General features: G+C 38.9%; 1 long non-coding RNA gene across 1 annotated transcript in view; it reads right to left on the reverse strand.

The window, feature by feature from the left end:
• Positions 1 to 15,079, reverse strand: part of LOC132242988 (uncharacterized) — a 57,897-nt gene extending 42,818 nt beyond the window's left edge. The window contains exon 1 of the long non-coding RNA XR_009454755.1: positions 14,954 to 15,079. This is a non-coding gene — a long non-coding RNA (uncharacterized LOC132242988). The remainder of the gene's footprint in view (positions 1 to 14,953) is intronic.
• Positions 15,080 to 15,085: the final 6 nt, after the last annotated feature.

Genomic DNA, 15,085 nt, shown 5'->3' on the forward strand with positions numbered 1-15,085 from the left:
GATATGTTTTTATTGATTTTAGAGAGAGAGGGAAGGAATGTGGACAGGACTTAGGGCTTGAATATGATGGATGTCACTCTTGTGATTATGTTACGTTATAAATGACTCCAACTTGCTAGCTGGCTTGCTCTAGTCTTACTCTCCTTGCTGATTTTAAAGAAGTAACCTTTCATAAATCCTAAAAATGGTAGGAAAGGAAGTCAGTGTACAACCTGAGTAAGCTTGAGTGCAGATCCTTCCCTAATGAAGCACCAGATGAGAACCCAGCTGGCAGATACCTTGTTTGCAGGCTTGCAGAAACCCAGCTAAGTTATGCCCAGAATCCAGGCTCATAGAAACTGTAAGATAATAAGTGTGTGCTATTTTAAGTTGCTAATTTTGTTGTAATTTATTACGCAGTGTAGAAAACAAATGCAATATCTAATAGGCATCTTCTCACAAATTAAACCTGTATTAGAGGTTTAATACAGAGTAGTATTGGTCCTCCTGCCATTCAAATCTGTATTTCTTTCGTGTTCCCTAAGTTAATGGCCCACCATTCATCCAGCTGATCAGGTAAAACATCCTGATGGCTCTGTTCTTCTGAGACTCAAAAATCCTATCAATCTTACACATTACATCCAAAATAAGAATACTTCTTTCAGTCATCTGGTTCCATACTCCATTAATTCTTCAAGTGTTGACCCTCTCGAGTCTATGCCCTCACAACAGCCAGAGATACCATTTAAAAAGTAAATAATTTATAAATTCCTTGCTCTCAAGCCTTCCAAACACCCCCATGACACTTGGAGCAAAATCCAAAGTATTTTATATGACCTGGGATTCCAAATAATCTGGCCCAGGAATAACTCTCTTATCTCATACCTCGTCTCCTCCCCTCATTCATTTTCCTCCCGCCACATGGATCCTCTCGCCAGTTCTAAAAAACTCCAAGCAAATTCCCTACTATGGGCCTTTAAATTGTTGTCCTTTCTCTCTAAAATTTTTTCCCTTAAATATTTTCACAACTTACTTTCCTTTTCATTTAAAATTATGCTCACATGCTAGCTCCTCATACAGGCCTTTCTTAAGTGAGCTATCAAAAGTAGAAAACTACAATACTCCCATTTCACTTTCTTGCCTTAGGTTTCATTTCTTATAGGACTTATTAAAACTATCCTTATCATTTGTTTATCCATTTATATCCTGTCTTCTAAGTAGAAAATAAATTACATAATGCTAAGTAACTTGTTGATTTTATTTCTATATTCTAGAACACTAATGGCACAAAGTAAGAAGTTGATCAATTTGGCATAAAATTGCAGTTGAAATCATTTGGAATCCTTCCAGAAAAGATAGTCTGCCTCAGTGCTTTTAGAAGTTATCTCAGAGAAAAGCACAAGAGTGTATTTCAAATGTTTATTGAGTAATGCTAACTAATCTCAAGACTAAATTCTGTCTTCATCTTTCTGTACTCTGTTTTGATAAATTACTTAGATGAATTATCTTCATGAAGTAATGCATACCCAAAGTGCAACTCTTGACTTCTCTGCCAGCTACATCTCAACAATCATTTTATACTCTCTATTGTGTATTTATGGCAAAGCAATAAAAAAAATAGTGTAGCAGAAAAGTAAAATAACTTATTCCCCCAAGTATGTGAGCAGTTGAGTGTTCAAGTCAGGTCTGTAATGTTATCCGACAGACGCCAGAGACTGTGTTCACGGAGATCTGCATGGGGGGACTCAATCCATCACTCTGCCATTGTTTGACAGTTACAGACAAGAAGAAATACCTAGAAACCGCAAATGAATTTTCTCACGATCAGTTCATAGCATTTTCAGAACATTGTATTTTGCACATTTTCTTCACATGTTCCACATGTTCAATAAAAGAAAGCTGCTTTTTCTGATGTTCATAATTTATACAAGATCTTACATGCTAACAGAGTTGTATAATGTGTCAATAAATGAAATCAAATAATTCTTCCCTCTCCTGTCTTGAGTCCGTGCTTTGCTGATGAGCAATGGGTAGCTTAGATGATTGATAACAGAATCCACAACCTTTCACCTCCAAGTCACCAGTTTGAACCCAAACTAGTTGAGCAAGGAGAGACATTCGTTTCCATAGGCAGCTCATCAGAGGCCTGCATGAAATGAATGGGTAGTGTTTATTTGCTTACTGGACCTGAAATGATAGTTACTTTGCAGTGAGGGGAAAAAATTCGCTTGTGAGTAAAGGCCTGAATTGTCATTATACTAATATTCTTCATCAAAACCCTAAAGTAAACATGTAATATTGGTTGGTATTCAGTTGTCTGACTAGCATTTTTATTATCTGAGGTAATTTATAGTCAGAGTTTTCAATTTTCTCAACATAAAATAATTATTATTTCAGATTTTTAATAATTAAAACTGAAATGTAGTATAGTAACAAACCAAATATGCATGTAATAATTAAGTTTGGCCTTAGATTTATTTTCATTTCTCGTAAGTTAGAATGTCAAATAGACATCTGTAATGGACAATCAGGAAATATCAGTATGCCTGTTATTTAGAAATAGGAACCAAAGCACTAGAATAAACCATTAACTGAGTTGAAAGTGCCTCTCTCTGGATAATAGAACTTGGGAGTGAGGTATCTGTATTTATTTTTTTACATAAAATAATGTAAAAGTGAAATTAAAGAAACAAAATGTATTTACACATTCTCCTTTTCAATCATCTTAATTTCTGTTTTGATGTCTTTCATGTTTTGTTGTTATTGTTAATCCTCACCCAAGGATTTTTTTCAATTAATTTTTTAGAGAGAGTGGAAGGGAGAGAAACATCGATGTGAGAGATACACTGACTGGTTGCCTCCCGCACAGTGCCCTGACCAGGGCTGGGGATCAAGCCTGCAACTGAGGTATGTGCCTTTGACCGGATTCAAACCCCTGACCCTTCAGTCCGTGGGCCAATACTCTAATCACTGAGTAAAACCGGCTAGGGCTGATGTCTTTAATTTTTCTTTTAATATTTAATATTATTGTGATTAACAAAAAATATGTACTCATTTTACAAAACCAGAAAATTATCCCTCTACCTTTATTACACTTCCTTAGCCAATGTCTAGAGCTGTTCTGTCTCACACAGGAAATGATGATCTTAGATGCAATAAGAAACTACTCAACTAGACATCAGTGTTTAGCTAGAATACTGAAACTATCTTCTATCTCAGTATTCACAGAATATAACAAAATGCCAGTTTAATAAATAATATGGATTGAAATTTCCCCACTGACAGTTGAATGTGAGAAGTCGATGCAGATTATCAGAGCACAGAGCAAAGCATACTATTCAGAAAAGACTTGAAATTATAAAGAAAATCATTAATTGTGATGTATTACACAATTATATTATTGTAAAGAATGTGAGAACACTCAGTTAAACTATTTCATTGAAGGATTTTTTGATCAAGCAAGTAAAGAAAATAATCAAGAAAGCAAGCAGACAATAGCAGACATTTTCCTCTTCTTTTTTCCCCTTTTTCACTCTGTCCCTCCCTTCTTTCCTTCTGTCTTCTTTCCTCCCTTCCTTTTCTGTAAAAAGTAAAGGAAGGGTAATTCTTAGTAAGTAAAATGGTTTCCCCTCAAGAAACAGTTGTTTCAGGCTCAGGATTCAGCTTAGAATCAATCTTAGCTGAGGAGCAGGAGGACAGAATCAGGATTTACCAGGCACTTTCTCAACAGTTGTGACCTCCAGGGCTTACCATTCTTGTTGATGCTGTTTTTGACTTGTAGTTTTCTAATGTTTCCCACTAAATCGATTATTGCCTTTGGAAGTAATTTCATGGCTTTTGGAGTACGAAAGCTTTATCTTTCTAACCTTCACCTTGCTGTGAAAGATTGGTCTCATTTCTTGTTAATTCTGATTCTTCTTTGAGGTTATTTGTTCACTCTCCAAGGGAATCATCAGGTATCATTTTATTAGTCTTACACATCATGCCCCCTCTGGGGGATTCGTGCTGATTAATTCATCTCTCCTGACAATTGCCAAATAAGTGGTAGCCAGAACACTTGTTTTATTTCTGTAAACTTATTTTATTGCTCACCACCTTTCATAGCAGTGAACAGTTATAAAGACCAAATAAACCAGGATTTCTTTTTCCAATATTATATATAATGGCCACTTTTAAATCATTTTAGTTGCAAAACTTTTTTAAGGAATAATTTAACCCTACATTATTTAAATCTGACATATTTATTTCTTCCTATATGTGGCAGCAAAGGGTAATGAAAGAAAAAACTTACTAGCATTAGAGTCTAGAAGATTCTGGTCCCAGCTGTACATATGACCTCACACAATTTACTTAGTCATCCAAGCCTTGGTTTTGCCATTTGTAAAATAAAGAAACCAACTTTTGAATCACTGAAGCTTTTTTTTTCCTCTTTTTATATTAAGAGTGAGAAAGGGAGAGGGAGAGAGAGACAGAAACATCAATGATGAGAGATAACCATTGATTGGCTGCCTCCTGCATGCCCCCTACTGGGTATAGAGCCTGCACCCCAGGCATGTGCCCTAACTGGGAATCTAACCAAGACCTCCTGGTTCATAGGTCAATGCTCAACCACTGAGACACACCTGTCAGGCAGCTGAAGCTTTAAGATAATTGTGTTTCCAGTTAGGGGGGAGGGGGGAAATCTCCCAATAATCAAATCTTTAAAGACCAACCAGTTCATCCAAGAGTACATTTCACCTTCCATTCTTTAAAAGGTATCCAGAAAGTAATGTCCAAATGTCTCAATTTTTTAAAAGATGTCTTATGATGGAATGTTCATTTACACATACCCAATTAACATTAGACTAAACAGATGTCAGAATCATTAAAGGTTACCAAGTTCGGAACATGTCTTTCTTTGAGCCAAGTTAGTAGAATAACAGATACTTTTTTATTTTTTTCCTCCAAAATCCAGCATTCAGAGTCTAAAATATTTACTATTTAGTCCATATCAGAAAAATTTTTCCAACTCCTGGAATTAAATTTAAAAGTGGGGGAGAAAGGACAAAACTCCCTTACAGAAGAACTCTAAAAGTTAAATAAAGAAGAAGTGTGAGAAACAGAAAACCATTAGAACAGAATAGTAATAATTGCTGCAGACAAGATTCACAGATGAATGGTAAAATTAGTGGATAAAACTTTAAGGAGAAACTGGATAGATGCATAGCTTCAAAGTAGCCCCCCCCCCAAATATGTATTAATTATTACGGTCATTTTAACATGTACATAGACTTTTTGATATTCTTTCCTTCAGAAAATTAAGCCAAATTATCTTACTCTTTAGAGTGTGCTGGATTTAATGACTCACTTGAAAAGAACAGAATTATGCAAAGGGAGAATAGTGACATTACAACAGAGAAACCGGGCAGATATAATCTGAAAGAAGTAATCAAGTTTACACTCACCAATGATAATGGGAGTTGGTATCACTTGCCTCTGGTAGGCTGCTATGAGAAGGGCATTTCATCTATATGGCATTCTTCCCCAAGACCCAGAACCTCAATGTAATTATGAGAAAACATTAGTTATGCCCAAATTATGATATATCTAACCAGTAATCTTCAACAGTCCTAAGGTATTGAAAAATAGGAAATGCATACCAGTTGGCCTGGCTCAGTGGTTGAGCATGGGCCTATGAGCTAGGAAGTCAAGGTTTGATTCCTAGTCAGGGCACTTGTCCAGGTTTGTGAGCTCGATCCCCAGTAGGGGGTGTATACATGAAGCAGCCGATCAATGATTCTCATCATTGATGTTTCTATCTCCCTCTCCCTCTCCTTTCCTCTCTGAAATCAATAAATATATTTTTAAATATAGGAAAGGCTGAGAAAATGCCAGCGGAAATTAAGAGACATAAGGCCTAAACACATTACAATAGTCTGGACTGGATCTAGGAATAGAAAAAAGGACACTCGTAGAAAAATACGTATCTGATAAATGACTGTTTTTGCAGAATATATGGAGAATACTTGAAATTCTGTAAGTCAAACAATCCCATTAAAATGAAAAACCTTAAGTTGGCTGAGGCATGCTGATCTGCCCAGATTGAAAGTAGAAATGGAGAGGTGTTTGACGTCTGAGGGCACTCCTTTCACTGACTCTCTCCATTCTCAAAATCCCATCCCATTATCAAGGCCAAATTACATAAAATACATAAGAAATGCAGTTTTTAAAAATTTAAATAAAGGGATTTTTTAAGTTTTAATAGTTTATTATTTAAATAAATACAGTGTTTGCCTATTCTCTCAGAAGTCATAATCGCCCTCAAAAGATGCTAGAAGAGAACAGAGATGTGAAACTCACTGTCAACAAACAACAGATTAAAGGACTGCCAAAAGCAGCTCAGGTAAAACGGAATGCAGGAAACTGTGGAGAAAGGATGCCCCCAGCTGTACATCCCTGACACTGCTGACAGAACACATTCTCCAAATAGGTGTCTCATTCTGAGATACAAAACCAAGAATTGTTTGGTTTCAATAGGGAGAAGGGTGAGTTGGCAGATGGTGAGAAAATTCGTGTATCTCATTTGGTGGAAGCGATACCATTGTAATTAATCTGGTTATTCATAACAGGAAAGGAGCAAAGGGGAGGCCAAGTATTATAGGCATGACATCTGCGCAGCTTTGCCCGGAAGCTGCAGTTTAATGCTCCCCTGGAAGCCACCAGTCTATTCTTCACAGATCACAGGGGGAAGGGACTGCACAGGGGAGAACAGATGCATGCCCAGTAGTCTGGGTGAAATGGGAAAGGTACTTGCGTACCAATCACACACCTGAGAACAGGTCATTGGCCAGAGTATGTGTGGCCACTGCAAGCCGATTTGAGATATTTAATCCCCTACACAAAGAAGTTGGCTCTCTTGTCATGCTCTTGGCTCCTGGTGCTCTTGGTTCCCTTGGGATTCTTGTTGCAGGTGGTGTGCTCTCTTGGCTTCCCTACATTCACCCACATGGCCCAGAGCCTTGGAGACCCCACATAATGGACTAACGGACTGCAAGTAGTCGGATGCTATACCGGACCCAACTCCAACATGGAGTGGAAATTTTGGACACTGTCTTTACTCCTAGCTGAAGCCCCAGTTACATTTCTTCTAGGACTGGATTAAAGGAAATGGGATTTTGGAAACCCATGCAAATAAAGATCACTCATTCTCCCATGCAGACCTCAGAAGATTATTTTCCCTATATATTTTAAGAAGCCCATCCCCAGCACCCAGTAGTGAAGGGGATACCCTATTTCCACTGATAACAAAAGGACGAATGGGAGAAAAAACACAGATAAGTCATTTCTGAACATAGCTTTTTTTCCTGGGTGTTCGTTCCTCGTTTTCATTTTTGATTATTCATTATCTGGATATTTATTTTTGGCCTTTTCCTTATATTATACTTAAATAAAATGTATTGATAAGGGAACCCCAACTTCTATTTATCGACTGCTATAACCTGAAGAGAGAGGCTACACCTTCAGTTCTAGTTACACTATGTGACAAATTACTCCAAACAACTATTATTATCTTCATAGGTTCGGCGGGGTAGAAATTCAAGCAAAGCATAGCAGGATGGATGTTCTCTGCCCCCCAGTGCCTTCAGTATTTCTGTCTTGACTATTGTAAATAATGCTGCAGTGAACATGGGAGTACAAGTATCTATCTGTTCAACATCCTAGAGCCGGCAGGTGCTGGGATAAGCCAGGGGCCAGGAATCCCTCATCTGGTATCCTTAGCTCTTGTGAAGATTCTTCTGTGCATGGATAGTTATTCAAATGGATGCTTCTAGCAGGAGAAAGCGCTAGAAACTCCTACACTGCCATTTTCCTGACAGCCCTGCCTGGTTCAGAAAAATTTCAAACTAGAGATTATTTCATATTTTGAGTTATAAGACTTCATTTATTTATTTCAAAAATTTCAAAACTATGACAAAGTAAAATAAAGACTTATAAAAACATCAGAAATCTCACCACCTAGAAACAAAAGCTGAAAACATTCAAATTTAGGATTAATTACCACATGCTTTTTTTAGTATTTTAAAATGAACACTTAAATTAATTAAACACACACACAAAAAGAAAACTATTTACGAAAATGAATTAATGTAGTCCTGGCCAGGAAACTCAGTTGGTTAGAGCATCGTCCTGATATTCCAAGGTTACGAATTCGATCCCTGGTCAGGGCACATACAATAAATGCATAAGTAAGTGGAATAGCATATTGATGTTTCTCTCTCTCTCTCTCTCTCTCTCTCTCTCTCTCTCTCTCTCTCAAATCAATCGATAAAACTTAAATTACCTTGGTTTCCCTGTTTTTTTTAAAAAAATGAATTAATGTACTGCTTTCACTTTCAATATTTTCCAGGTGGTCCAAATTTGAGACAATCCTCCTAGTTCCTTATATATAACATCTTATTGTAAAGAAACAAAAATATTTTTGACCAATTTGTTAAGGTATATTGACAGTTTAGTCCTTGTCGGTTTGGCTCAGTGGATAGAGCACTGGCCCGAGGACTGAAGGGTCCTGGGTTGGATTCCAGTCAAGGGCATGTACCTCTGTTGCAGGCTCCATTCCAGGCTCTGGTCAGGGTGCATGCAGGAGGCAACCAATTAATATGTCTCTCTTGCATAGATGTTTCTCTCTCTGTCTCTCCCACTCTCTTCCACTTCCTCTAAAAATAAAAATAAATAAAAGGTACAAACCTGTAGCTAGAGGTGCTATTGTCCAGGATAGTGTTTTGTGGGGTTTTTTAAAGGTATATGACAGTTTATAGTAAGTGAAATCTCATTTCATTTTCTTTTTTAGATCTTTCTGTTTCATAAGATGAAGAATGCTTGGATAACAAATCCATACATCCTCTATGGCGGTCTCTCCTTGGTCAAGAGCTGCTCAAGAGACAAAAGTTATTTGTAAATCACAAGAAATGAACCCAGACTTTATTTTTAAAAAGTGATGTCCTTACATACACAGGGTAAATTTTATGGCAATTTCTTAGGGAAAAGCTATATGTAAACCCATTGTCTAGTGCACATAATTATGTTCCCAGTTAACTGCACAGTACAATTTATATAGTTATCATTCCATAGTGAGTTCAGTGATTTTAAACATAAACATACAGTCTTTTTAGAGTACCAATAAAGCAATCCTCTCAGGCACATGTGCAACAATGACCTCTACATTATTACTCTAGCCATGTTCTAGTGCCAGGAGCAGGAAAAACAAATTATGTAGAACCTTCTCACAGATGATTGTTGTTAACAAGGCTTATTTTTGTTTGGGTGCTCCACTTATTATCTATGCATGCCTGACCTCTTGTGAAACTAAAACCTCTTAGGAATGTCAAGGTTAGAAGTGAGGCTCTGTAATTTTCCATTCGTCATCAGGTACTAGGTTCAAGCATCAGATTGTCTTTCAATTCATTCATTTGGCTGGTGCCAAAGTCTGTTCAAATGTTCCATGTGTTGTTTACTTTTGTATTTGTGACTCAAAGTCTTGCTTCCAAGTATTCTATGAGCTTTCCAAATTACTTCAATGAAAATAGGTTGCCAAATGTCATAGAAATGATTATATTGACAAAAATGTTCAAGTACAAGCAAGTGGGGAAGGGAAGCACTTCCATGTAGATCATTAACTCTTTTTTAAAATCTAATTTTAATTGGCACTTCTTTTTTAAAAAATATTTTTTTATTGATTAGAGCCCTTAACCTAGGCATGTGCCCTTGACAGGAATCGAACCCGGGACCCTTCAGTCTGCAGGCCGAAGCTCTATCCACTGAGCTAGGACTCATAAATTATATATATATATATATAGTACTAGTGGCCCGGTGCAAAGATTTTGCACATTAAAATGAAATTAATTAGAAGACATATTTTAATATCACAGCAAGCTAACCCATGGCCAATTCCACAAGGAATCAGGCTCCCTCCTCCCTCCTCTCTGGGTCCGGGGTGCGGGTGAACCAGATGCGGGGCTGACAGGGCCCCAGCAGCAAGCTAACCCACAGCCAGCAACTTAACCTACCAACCGGAGTGTCTGCTCCATGGTGGTCAGGGCGCATCATAGCTACCGGTTGAATGGCCAAATGGCCGAATGGTCACTTAGGCTTTTATATATATAGATTTTTATTGATTTCAGAGAGGAAGGGAAAGGGAAAGATAGAAACATCAATGCTGAGAGAGAATCATTGATCGACTGCCTCCTACACTCCCCACAATGGGGATAGAGCCCTGACCAGGAATCGAACTATGACCTCCTGGTTCATAGGTCGATGCTCAACTACTGAGCCATGCCAGCTGGGCAAGATCATTAACTCTATCAATAAGGATAATAAAAGGAAGACACTGGAGTATTTACCATTAGCAGGGAAATAATGATTAAGAAGTAAAAACATGTAAAACTAAGACTGGAAGGTGATGAGCACATCCCAAGCAGAAAGCCAAACAGGATTGAAACCACAGTGGCAGGAAGAACAAGATAGGAAACGCAGAAATGCAGAAGAGCAAGGACTGTAGTGTCCTGGCAGAGTGTTTGCACAATTCCATTTGAAGTATCAGTATCCTGACAAATAAATAGCCATCCTAGTAAACACTCAACCCATATGTCCAGGGTCAGACCCTGAGGGGCTAAAAGTTACAACAAATGTGACCAGATGAACAATAAAAGGCCACACTTGTGTGGAATTAAAGAGCCAGCTCTGCAGGACATAATTCTCATTTCTTTTTTCTAGTACCTGACAATATTCTCTAACTCCTTCTCTAGAATAAAGTGCAAATGGCATGGTGCTGCCATCATCTCATATCAGCTCGTTAAAGCCACTGTCAGCTGTTGGTTTATAGGACTCAATATCTATAGTTTGTTTCAAAATTCTGGATATTACATATGCCTATTTTCTTTCTCTTCTTAGTCACTGTCCAATAAGATCCTACAAATAAATCAGAAAATAACTAATGGTAAATATGAGAGTTTAAAATATATAATACACAATGATTTTGTATTAAATGTAAATGTTTCATCCAAACTGTTTAGGATAAGCTCAGACCAGGTGTACAAGAGAAAATGCATCTATTCAAATACAGAGTCAGGCTACCATCAACAAATGATAAGTGCTGGTGAGAATGTGGAGAGAAGGGAACCCTAGTACATTGCTGGTGGGAATGCAGATTGTTGTAGCCATTATGAAAAACAGTATGGAATTCCCTCAAAAAATTAAATACGGAACTGCCGTTTGACCCAGTGATCCCACTTCTAGGAATATATCCTAAGAAACCTGAAACACCAATCAGAAAGAATGTATGCACCCCTATGTTGATAGCAGCACACTTTACAATAGTTAAGATCTGGAAACAGCCCAAGTGCCCATCAGTAGATGAGTGGATAAAAAAAGCTTTGGTACATTTATACCATGCAATACTATGCAGCAGTAAAAAAAGAAGGATCTCTTACTCTTTGAGACAGCATGGAGGGACCTGGAGAGGATGATGCTAAGCGAAATAAGTCAGTCAAAGAAACACAAGTATCACATGATCGCACTCATATGTGGAATCTAAGTAACAAAATAAACTGATGAATGGAGTGGATCCAGAGGCATGGAAGCATGGAACAGAGTGCCGATCTCAGAGGGAAGGCGGGGTTAAGTGGGTGGGTGGGAGGTGATCAACCAAAGACCTTGTATGCACATATGTATAACCCGTGGACACAGACAATAGGATGCTGAAGGCCTGGGGTGGGGGCAGGGTAGTGGGGGGAAAAGGGGACATATGTAATACTTTCAACAATGAAGAATTATTACAAAATAATAAATACAGAGTCAAAGTGTCAACTTCTATTTATTATTCACCCTCATTATTTTAATTTACTTTTCTTGAAAGTAATTTCTTTCAAATTTATAGTATTCAAAACCAACATGTTCCTCTATCTCATGGAGCAGCATTACAGAGATAGTGCAGTGAATGATAAGGATACACAGGCACAAGAGGAGGCTCTAAAGTTCATGCAGGTACTGATGGTCAGAAGTGGCAATAGGTTCTAAATCCAGGAAAACAGTTTGGACAACAGAAGTAAGAAAATGGAGCAGAGACTGGGCAACACAGGCCAGATAAAGGCAAATCTTCTATATAATAGGAATTTAGAGCCCAACTCTGAATAGTAATGGGAACTATAGAATATCATCATCAAATAGGGCCCCAAACTAATGAACTGAATTTATGACCTATTGTTGAAGTATAAAAGTATGAAGTATTGAATGTCAGTAATGAAAATCCAAGATAAATAGGAACCTCCAGGCTGGAAGATGAAGTAACATGATGAGAAAGAAAAGTTCATCTAATACTTTTTCTAAGTATGAATTTTTAATTTTTTATTGAAGTATTGCTACATATAATAAATTAAAAATCCTAACTGTTCAGTTAAATGAGTTTGGGCAGTTGCATGAAACCTTTTAACTATTGTCAAAAACCAAACCAAAGAACATTTATATAACCCCAGAAAGTTCCTTTTTTGCCCCCTTTCCTCTCCATTTCTGCCCTTATCTAAGACAATTACTTTCCAATTTCTTTAACTATATATGAGTTTTGCCTTTTCTTGGAATTCATGTAAATGGAAACACATTGTGATTGTACGCTTTTTTTTTTTGCATCTAGATTGTTTTGTACAAAATGTTCTTGAGAGTCATCATGTTGCTTTTATCAGTAGTTTGTTCCTGTTTTTTGCTGACTAGTATTCCATGGGAACTGTATATCCTTTGATGGATATTTGTTGTGTGTTTTCCAGTCTTATCCTTCTTTCTGTGCCTCAGAAGAATTCTCTCCATCCTGCTGCCCTCTCCCAGCCTTCAGAGGATTGCTTCTGGACACCTAACAAAGGCCTGGAGTCCTCAAAGGGACTGTTCCATCCTGACTTTCACATGCTAATTTTGGGCACTTATGGCCTTTGGGACAGAGTTAGAGGGTGGGTGCAGAAGACTCACTCTGGACTGGAGCTCCATGAGCATGTAATCTAGCATTCCAGCCCACACACAACCATTCAACATTTGGATGGTCTCCTATTACCTGTTTAGGATGCATTCATGTAGTAAAAGTTACTAGATGTACCATAAACTGTTCTGTAAGAAATGAAAAAAACTGTCATTCCCTCCTCTCTTAGCTCTCACTACCATCTGGATTTAAGTTTATGAATGTTTATTTGTGCCCTCAGTTCTGATCATTTGTAACTGCTTTTAACAAATCTTTTCTGGCTTGTACTTGTTGTGGAGTGGAGCAAGTCTCTTATAACTTTATAAATCCTGACTGGTCTCTTTATTTTTATTTTGTAACCGTTTCAGAATACCTCCTCCAGGGTTCCTGAACAGAATTCGCCTCTATTAAGTAGTAGTGACAATCGCTAAAAGACTGAAAGTACTCCTTTTCTCCCCTTCCCACTTAACTTACTGTTCTCCTTTGCATTCGCATAGGCAAAAGCCACTGGACCCCACTGTGACTTGTCTATCTGGCCTTGTTTCTCATTCCCAGAGCCTCTGGCTCCAGCCATGCTTTCCCTTTTTTCTACCTCTGCAATAGGGTTGTGGGCTCCATCCCCTGGGTGGAGGCAGCCGAGCAATGATTCTCTTGGGCCTCCCTGTACTTGAGAACAATTTTGACCTTTCTTAGGAAACATGTAAGTAGAACTTACCTTAAAGGTCCTTGGTTTATTAAGCTCCACTCTTGGTTTAGTACCTACCGTACATGTATTGTTCAAACATTTTGCCTAGATCCTTAACTTGCATTATGGTGGCTGTTTGTTCAGGGTTGTCATACTGTTTTAAGGATGGCCCTGCCAGCATGGCTCAGCGGTTGAGGGTCAAACAATGAGCCAGGAGGTCATAGTTAGATTCCCGTCAGGTCAGGGCACATGCCTGGGTTGCAGCTGGATCCCCAGTAGGCGGCGTGCAGGAGGCAGCCGAGCAATGATTTCTATCATCATTGATGTTTCTATCTCTCCCTCTCCCTTCCTCCCTGATATCAATAAAAATATTTTTTTTTTAAAAAAGGATGGCCTCTTCCTGAAACCTTTTTCTTTAATTCTAACCATCTTGTCTAACCCTGTAATCTGGAAGTGCTCCATCCCAGCTGGGCTGACCTGTTGGATTTGGCGGACTGCCCCGCTGAACACACAAATCTTGCCTCTAATTCTCTGACTTCAGCTACAGTTATGGCCTCCGAAGAAGAAAATTTCTGTGATTTCCCTATGACTAGAGTTCCACCTTGAAGAGCCCCACTGTCTCCCAGGTCACTTACTGTCTCACCTGAGGTTGCTGCTCTGATTCAATTAATACACAACCTGAAACTACAAACACAGGAGCTACCAGTTAAGATACAAATACTAGGAGAGAATGTTATTTAAATGCATGAAATGTCAAACGTTCTGCAAGCCATGAGTCCCGCCTGTGCTGAACAGTGATTCCCTGTATGTCCTTTAACCCTCAGAACTGTGTACTGTTGTTACTCTCATTTTCTAAAGGCGATAACCTACCCTTTGAGACGCGGAGGAAAGCGGCCCAAGTTACACGGATGCGGGGAGCACGGGGCTCACACTCTGGTTAACCAGCCGCCACGGGGGAAGGGGGGCGCGTGTGCAAAACCAACCAAACCAAAACCAAAACGAACACCAGCTGGATGCCTCCTGCGTACATGTTCCTTCTACTGAACAAGAGGCTCCAAGTTAAAATAAGTGCGACTTTTAAATTAAATTAAATTAAAACAGACGTGAGTCTATCGTCCAGTTCATCCCCCTCCCAGCGCCGCGACAGTCAGGGACGATTTGCAGAGCGAGGACGAGACGACAGCTCAGCTGAGGGCGGAGGCAGAGCGCACGTCTTTTCCTTTTGTAAAGGGAAATGGCCTCCACGGGGAGTGGGGGGGGGGGGTGAGTCACACTATTACTTTTAAATTTTCTAGGGCCAGGCGACCAATTTTTACCTTCAAGTCTTGGGAGACCTAGGTAAGAAACGCAAGCGCGCACATTCCCGGCCGCTGCGCTTCGGGTTGCAGGCGGAGGAAGGACGCATGCGCGGGCCGGGTCCTGGCCGCACACGCCTCTGAGAGCGCTCT

This window comes from Myotis daubentonii, chromosome 10 (assembly GCF_963259705.1).
Source record: "Myotis daubentonii chromosome 10, mMyoDau2.1, whole genome shotgun sequence".
Taxonomy (NCBI): domain Eukaryota; kingdom Metazoa; phylum Chordata; class Mammalia; order Chiroptera; family Vespertilionidae; genus Myotis; species Myotis daubentonii.